Source organism: Myotis davidii, unplaced genomic scaffold, assembly GCF_000327345.1.
Source record: "Myotis davidii unplaced genomic scaffold, ASM32734v1 scaffold65, whole genome shotgun sequence".
Taxonomy (NCBI): Eukaryota; Metazoa; Chordata; class Mammalia; order Chiroptera; family Vespertilionidae; genus Myotis; species Myotis davidii.
Genome location: NW_006297833.1, coordinates 603,256 through 611,166, shown reverse-complemented (window position 1 = coordinate 611,166; position 7,911 = coordinate 603,256). Strand labels below are relative to the sequence as shown.

Here is a 7,911-nt window from a genome sequence, read left to right as displayed (position 1 = left end):
CTCTACCTCTGAACGATATGAAACTTCGTATACATGGATCACAATTTATCCACTTCTGCCTCTGGCTTCTTTTGCTCCACATGATCTTAGTGAGATCCCTTCATAGTTTTGCAGATACCTGTATTTCATTCCTTCACCCACACTGCCATGGCGTAGTGCCAGCCGTGGGCAAACTACGGTCCGCGGGCCAGATCCGGCACATTTGAAATGAATAAAACTATTGAAAAAAAAAGACCGTTTCCTTTTATGTAACGATGTTTACTTTGAATATATATTAGTTCACACAAATACTCCATCCATGCTTTTGTTCCTGCCATCCGGTCCAGTTTAAGAACCCATTGTGGCCCTCGAGTTAAAAAGTTTGCCCACCCCTGGTAGTCCATTGGTTCTAGTGTACCAGGACTGAGGTAGCCATTCTACTGGTTTGTTGTTTTTTTCAATTACAGTTGACATTCAATATTATATTAGTATCAGGAATACATGTAGTAATTAGACATTCATATAACTTACAAAGTGATCCCCTCCATAAGTCTAGTATCCACCTGGTACCATACATAGTTATTACAATATTATTGACTGTAATATGCTGTACTTTACATCCCGTGACTGTTTTATAATTACCAATTTGTTCATCCTAATCCCTTGCCCTTTTCCACTCATCCCTTGACCCCACCCCCATCTGTCAACCATCAATTTGTTCTCTGTATTTATAAGTTTGTTTTTGTTTTGCTTGTTTATTATTTTGTTTTTTAGATTCCACATGTAAGTGAAATTATATGGTATTTGTCTTTCTCTGTCTGGCTTATTTCACTTAGCATGATACCCTCTAGGTCCATCCATTTCATTGCAAATGGCAAGATTTCATTCTTTCTTATGGCTGAGTAATATTCCATTGTATATATGTACCACATCTTCTTTAGCCATTCACCTATCAATGGACACCAAGATTGCTTCCATATCTTGGCTATTGCAAAAAAAAATGCTGCAATGAACATGGAGTGCATATGTCTTTTTTAATTAGTATTTTGGATTTCTTCTGATAAATACCAGAAGTGGGATTGCTGGGTCATATGAGAGTTCTATTTTTAAATTTTTGAGAACCTTCCATACTGTTTTCCATAGTGGCTGCACCAATTTACAATCCCACTAGCAGTGCACAAGGTTCCCTTTTCTCCACATCCTTGCCAACTCTTGTTGTCTGCTGATTTATTGGTGATAGCAATTCTGACAGGTGTGAGGTAGCCATTCTACTGTTGATGGGTTCTTGTATAGCTTCCACTTTGGGGCTATCACAAATGGCATATCTATACACCATCTTGTTCATCTTTGATGAATGAGGCAAATATATCTGTTAATATGTGCCCAAGATTGGGATTGCTGGGTTATAGAATATGCATATATGTTGTTTTAGGGTACTGCCAATGGATTTTTCAAAGTGGTTCTATAACTTATATTTCCATCTCAACAACACTGGGTTTTGTCTTCCTTATTGTATCAGCCAGTTGATCAGCCAGTGGTTTTCATTGGTGTTTCTCTGAAGATAATTGATGTCTAATATCTTCTTGTAAGTTTAATGGCCATTTGAATATCCTCCCTTGGTCACAGTTTTTTCCTAATTTCTTGATTCTGGGAGAACTTTGCTTTATTTTTTACTTACTTTATTTTTTGTGAACATGAGAGAAAATTAGTGTCCATTTAATATATGTGTGGCTCATATTCATGTTCATGGTCAATTGTCAGAGAAAAATAATAGCTATACCAATAATTATGAGAGATAGTGTTTTTGAATGCTTACTCTGTATTATCTCACTTCATCTTCACAAAGACTCTAAGAGATAAGATGCTATTACCCCTTTTTTATAGAAGAGTAAACAGAGGCACAGAGAGGTTCAGTAATTCACACAGGATCACACAGCTAAGTAAGTGCCTGTGTTGGGATTTAAACCCAAGCAATCAGTCTCCCTGTAGGGCCTGAAGGCCCTGCCACCCACAACACACTTGAACACACACAAGAGAGATTATGCTCCTCCACCAGCATAATCTAGATGGAACTCGGAGGCTGGGACTCCTTCCGAAGGATCCCTCCCACTTTGCCACCTGTGCCGTAAGTGTCCCCTGTCTCCTCTGCCCACTCACAGCTGCTTTACGGGGTGAGGCTCTTGGTTATACATTGTGATGTCATTCTTATTAAAGGAATGGAGGGAGGGAAATTGGTTGACTCATAAAAGGTTTAATTACCACCAAAATAAAAAGACATTTCGTAATCGCCATCAAGAATCAGCATCTAAGTTAGGCGTGAGCTGAGCGCAGCAGGAGTGTGGACTCCGAGTTTTCCGTTTCCATCATACAGAAGCTCTACTGCCAAGATGGTCAATGTGCCTAAAACCCAAAGGACTTTCTGTAAGAAGTGTGGAAAGCATCAGCCTCACAAAGTGACCCAGTATAAGAAGGGCAAGGATTCCCTGTATGCCCAGGGAGAGAGGCGCTATGATAGGAAGCAGAGTGGCTACTGTAGGCAAAGCCGATTTTCCGAAAGAAAGCTAGAACCGCAAAGGAGGCTGTGCTGAGGCTTGAATGTGTAGAGCCCAACTGCAGATCAGAGACGATGCTGGCCATGAAGAGATGCAAGCATTTTGAACTGGGAGGAGATAAGAAGAGAAAGGGCCAAGTGATCCAGTTCTAAGCTTTGGGATTCTTTTATTTTTGAGAGGAAAATGTTAAAACTGTAGAAAAATTACCTGTATGAAAATAAATGCAGTGATATTCTTATTTTTTTAAAAAAGAATCAGCATCTACACAGGAGGAAAACTGATTGAAATATTGGAAAATATTCCAATAGAAAATACAGGCCCTTAATCCTTTACCTTTGGGCTAAAACAATGGCCCAAATAATAATTATAACAATAATAATAATAATACTGGAGTATCTCCAATAAGCTCATAATCAGCCACCATTTGGGTAAACAGAGAGGCCTTGTATCTTGGTCTAAAGACCAACAAACTTGAACTCCACTGAAAAAAAGGAAAAAAATACAGCCAAGAGCTATCCAGTGTCAGCATACCCAGCTCCGATGACTCTAATCATCTAATCACCTGCTACCTCTGCGAGGCGGGTTACAGGTTATATGGAAGGTGGCCCTTAGGGGCTGGGCTTCTTGTCACATCCTATGGGACACTGAAGGTGCCTGGAAAGCTAAGTGCTGCCAATTTGACCTCACCTTCCTTGCTCCTTCTTCCCCACGTCCGGCCTCTGAACCATGAGAGTAGCCTCATCTCTGGTCACTTATGTCCTTCCTGCTCACCCCCAAGCCCCTGCCTCCCCCACTGCTGCCAGAAGACAAAACCTAAGTGGTGACACTGAGCCTAGCACTTCCATGGCTCCCTGTCAGCAACACGCAACATGAGGAAGGGACAGGGCTTCTGTGCCAACCAGGCTCCCTGCAGCTCACAGAACACCCTATTCTGTTGCACATTTCTGTGCCTGCGCCCCTCTAAGTCCCCTTCCACCCGTCCTCCCCATCTTTGTCTCACCAATACATAGGCTTTCTTTTCGACTCTGATGGAAGCTTCCAGTGCTGCTCCTGGCTGAGCCGAACCACCCTTGGCTCCCCAGCCCCCTGCTCTTGTCTATGTGGAACACACTTGACAGCATGAGAGACCATCTGTCTACCCCCAATTTGGTGTAGAAGCCCCAAAAGCCCACACTTTTCCTGTTACTCACCTGCAACTCCATGGCACCAGCCTCGTGTTGGGCTTATGATAGGTGCCCAGGATGCTGAACCTCCCTCTTGGAAGCTTCCCCCCTTCCCGGTTAGGGCCCCTGAGAGCCTCACCCCTACATCCAGTTATGAGGAGTCAGGTCAGAAAATGAACCAAACCACTCCTTATGGATCTGGTGCACCAGGATTCAGATGCCTGGTAGCAAACAATCCCGCTGGCGGCTGCTCTCCTGGCCAGTCGATTAGACTGATGATAGAGCACAGTTGCTCCTTTCCCCTGTGGGTGAGTGGATTTTCTCACGGGGACACAGCCAGCTTTCATGGTGCTTCTCCTTCTTCCTCAGACCCAGTGGGAGGGAGAAGAACTGGAATCCCAGCCAAGGAGGGGAGAGGAGTAATTATGTCTCCCTCCCGAGCTCCACACCGCTGGCCACGGAGAAGGGGCAGCTGTTGGCTGGTCAGACAGAGGTCTCCTCTGGCCAGGTCAGAGAGAGGCAGCCCACTGACACTCCCCACTTGGGCCAGGGCTTGGCTGGTGTGGGCTGACTACTGATTTAAAAGTCAGAAAGGGCCTGGTCAGTGTGGCTCAGTGTTTGAGCCTTGACCTATGAACCAGGAGGTCAGGGTTCGATTTCCAGTCAGGCACATGCCCAGGTTGCAGGTTCAATCCCCAGGAGGCAGCTGATCAATGATTCTCTCTCATTCTTGATCTCTCTCTCTCTCTCTCTCTCTCTCTCTCTCTCTCTCTCTCTCTCCCTCTCTCTCTCTCTCTCTGAAGTCAATAAAAAAATATATTTTTAAAAAGTAAAGAAAGGGCTTAGCAGCTTAAACACAGTGGGGGTGACTAGACATTCACAGACTGAGTCCTTGAAAGCACGTTGCTTAAAGCCAGCCACCCATTTACTAGTACTGTGACCCCAAATCAGACGGTGGCATTTCAGTCATATGGTCAGCATTCTCTGAGGCCAACAGGTCTCACTGCTTCAGAAGACATTCTGGGATCCAAGAGAAATCTCTCTACAAACTGATTCTTCCCTGGAACAGTGAGACCTGGAAGGGTCTGGGCACTGTTTAGAATGGGCCGTCCCTCACTCTGGGACCCCAGCTCTTTGTACCTCACCCACTGTTGGCCCCTCAGAGTCCTTTTGGAGTGCTGGCAATGGCCCTGGACCAAACACCTTCCATGTCCTCACTCCAACCTAATTACCCTGAGTCAGGCTCAGCACAACCCAGCGCACCAGAGTAAAATCCAGAGGACCTGCACTCGGTAGTGAATGGAAGTGTATCCATACCATGGAACACTGCACAGTCACTAAACAGCATGAATACCGTCCTGGCCAGGTTGCCCAGTTGGTTGAAACATCGTACTGTGCACCGAAAGGTCGCAGGTTTGATTCCAGGTCAGAGCACATACCTAAGTTGTGGGTTCCATACCCAACTGGGGTACGTACAAGAGGCAACCGATAGATGTTTCTCTCTCATCTCACATCAATCTTTTTCTCTCTCTCTTTTTTCCTCTCTCTAAAATCAATAAACATATCCTCAGGTGAGAATTAAAAAAAAATAAAAGCATGAACACAGAAAAATCTCTAAAATGTATTGCTACATCAAAAGAGCAAGATTACAGAACAACGTAATTTATACAGTACTGTTTATGTGAAAAGGAGGAAGAGAATATCTGTATGTATTTGCACATTATCTCTGAAAGACTTTACAAGAAACTGATAACATTTCCTAGATGGGGATCTAGATGGACAGGAACAGGGCAGGAAGAAACTTTTTTTCAATCTTTACCCTTCCAAATTTCAACTATATGAATATATTAGCTATTCATTAAAACATTTAAAGTTAAAAATAACATCAATAGGATTTAGTAATTGACAGAATAAAGGTAGGCAGGAGAAGGAGAGGTAAAGGTTGAAGGTAATTCTAAGACCTCCAGTCTGGCAACTGGATTAGCCAAAATATGGACTCTAAAAAGAAAAGGAAGGTTTGGGGTAAGGAAAACAAATTCAAACTTGGAATCCTAGTACACTGCTGGTGGGAGTGCAGACTGGTTCAGCCATTATGGAAAATAGTATGAAGTTTTGTCAAAAAAAATTAAATATGGAGCTGCCATTTGACCCAGTGACACCACTTCTAGGAATATATCCTAAGAAACCCCAAACACCAGAAAGAATGTATGAACCCCTATGTTCATAGCAGCACAATTTACAATGACTAAGATCTGGAAACAGCCCAAGTGCCCATCAGTAGATGAGTGGATAAAAGAGCTGTGGTGCATTTACACTATGGAATACTATACAGCAGTAAAAAAAAAAAAAGGATCTCTTACCCTATGAAATAGCATGGAGGGGCCTGGAGAGTATTATGTTAAGTGAAATAAACCTGCCAGAGAAAACAAGTATCACATGATCTCACTCATATGTGGAATTTAAGGAACAAAATAAACTTTGAGCAAAATAGATCCAGATTCATAGAAGCACAGAACAGTCTGCAGAATCTCAGAGGGAAGGTGGAGGAGGGAAGTTGGGTGGGAAGAAATCAACCAAAGAACTTGTATGAATATATTGCCTGGACACAGGCAATAGGGTGGTGAAGGCCTGGGGCAGGGAGCAGGGGTGGGCTAGAAGGAGTCAAGGAGGTAAAAAGGGGACATATGTGACACTTTCAACAATAAAAATTTTAAGAAATAATAAAAATATTTAAAGAAGAAACAGAAAATCAGTTGACAAAATCAGAATATGAAATCACTCTATATAAAATTAATAGTATAGAATATTCTGACAGACATGCACATAAATACATTTATAATTTTTAAAGAGATAAATGAAGATATCATGTCAACTGAAAATGAAGAAGAAAATATAAAACAAAAACAAGCAGAAATAAAATCAAAATCGATCTATTTTTAAAAGAAAATCATTAGAAATCTTAGAAATGAAAAATACAACCATTGAAATAAAAATGCAGTAGATGGACCCAGCCAGTGTGGCTCAGAGGTTGAGTGTCGACCTATGAATCAGGAGGCCACAGTTCAACTTCAGGTCAGGGCACATTCCTGGGTTTTGGTCTTGGTCCCCAGTGGGGGGCATGCAGGAGGCAGCTGATCAATGATTCTCTCTCATCATTGATGTTTCTCTCTCTCTCTCTCTCTCTCTCTCTCTCTCTCTCTCTCTCTCTCCCTTTTTCTCTGAAATCAATAAAAATATTTTTAATGCAATAGATGTGTTAAACTCTAGACATGATATAGCAAGGATAAATCAGTGCACTGAAAAATAGTAGTGAGACTAACTCAGGATGCTGTACAGAGAGACAATCAAAACAATTAATGAGAATTAAAGAGACTTGAGAATAAGATTGAGAGATTCTAAGAAGTATATAACAGGAGTGCCAAAATAAAACAATGAAGGGCATGACAGAGAATAAACATTTATAAAAGTAATGCAGATAATTTTACAGAAATGAAGAAACATATTCTCATGTACATCAGATATTAAACAGAAAAAAATAAAATAAATTCCACTCACAGTTACATTATAGTGAAATTTGAGTACACTAAGGGTAAAGGGACAATCCTAAAAGCCATGATAGAAAAAAAGATACATTATCTTAGGAATTTCAACAGACTTCTTATCAGAACTGTAAATGCCAGAAGAATGAGGTAATATCTTCCAAAGTGCTGAGAGAAATGACTGTGTAGGTACTATTAATATCTATGGAGGAAAAACTAAGACACTGCTGGGTTCAATAGTTCTGAGATTCCACAGGTGGGATTCATTCCCAGACAGTCTTAGCTCCACAATCCAGATTCTTAGCATTGAGCCTGTTCTGCATTTATAGGAATATCGGGAGAATTTACATCATAAAAGGAACAATGTCCCAAACAACAGCTAGGCTAAATATTTAACAACAAGAAAATAATTACAGTGTAGTCACACAACAGAACACTAAACATCAGTTAAAATGAACAAATTGTACCTACACCCATACACAGGAACACACCTCAAAATTATAAAATATCATCAACTAGGAAAACTAGGAATGTGTGTCCAGACCACTGAATCCTTCAACTAAAGAAGAATTAGAAGATTAATAAGAGGAAGTAAAAGTGAGGTTACTATTTTTTTCTGAAAAATTTCCTCCTGGGAAAGTTATCTGTTACATCTTGTTTTTTGTTAATGCAGTTAGT

At 41.3% G+C, this 7,911-nt stretch overlaps 1 pseudogene; it reads left to right on the top strand.

Annotated features, from left to right (window-relative positions):
• Positions 1-2,359: 2,359 nt before the first annotated feature.
• On the top strand, positions 2,360-2,683 carry LOC107184654 (annotated as a pseudogene).
• Positions 2,684-7,911: the final 5,228 nt, after the last annotated feature.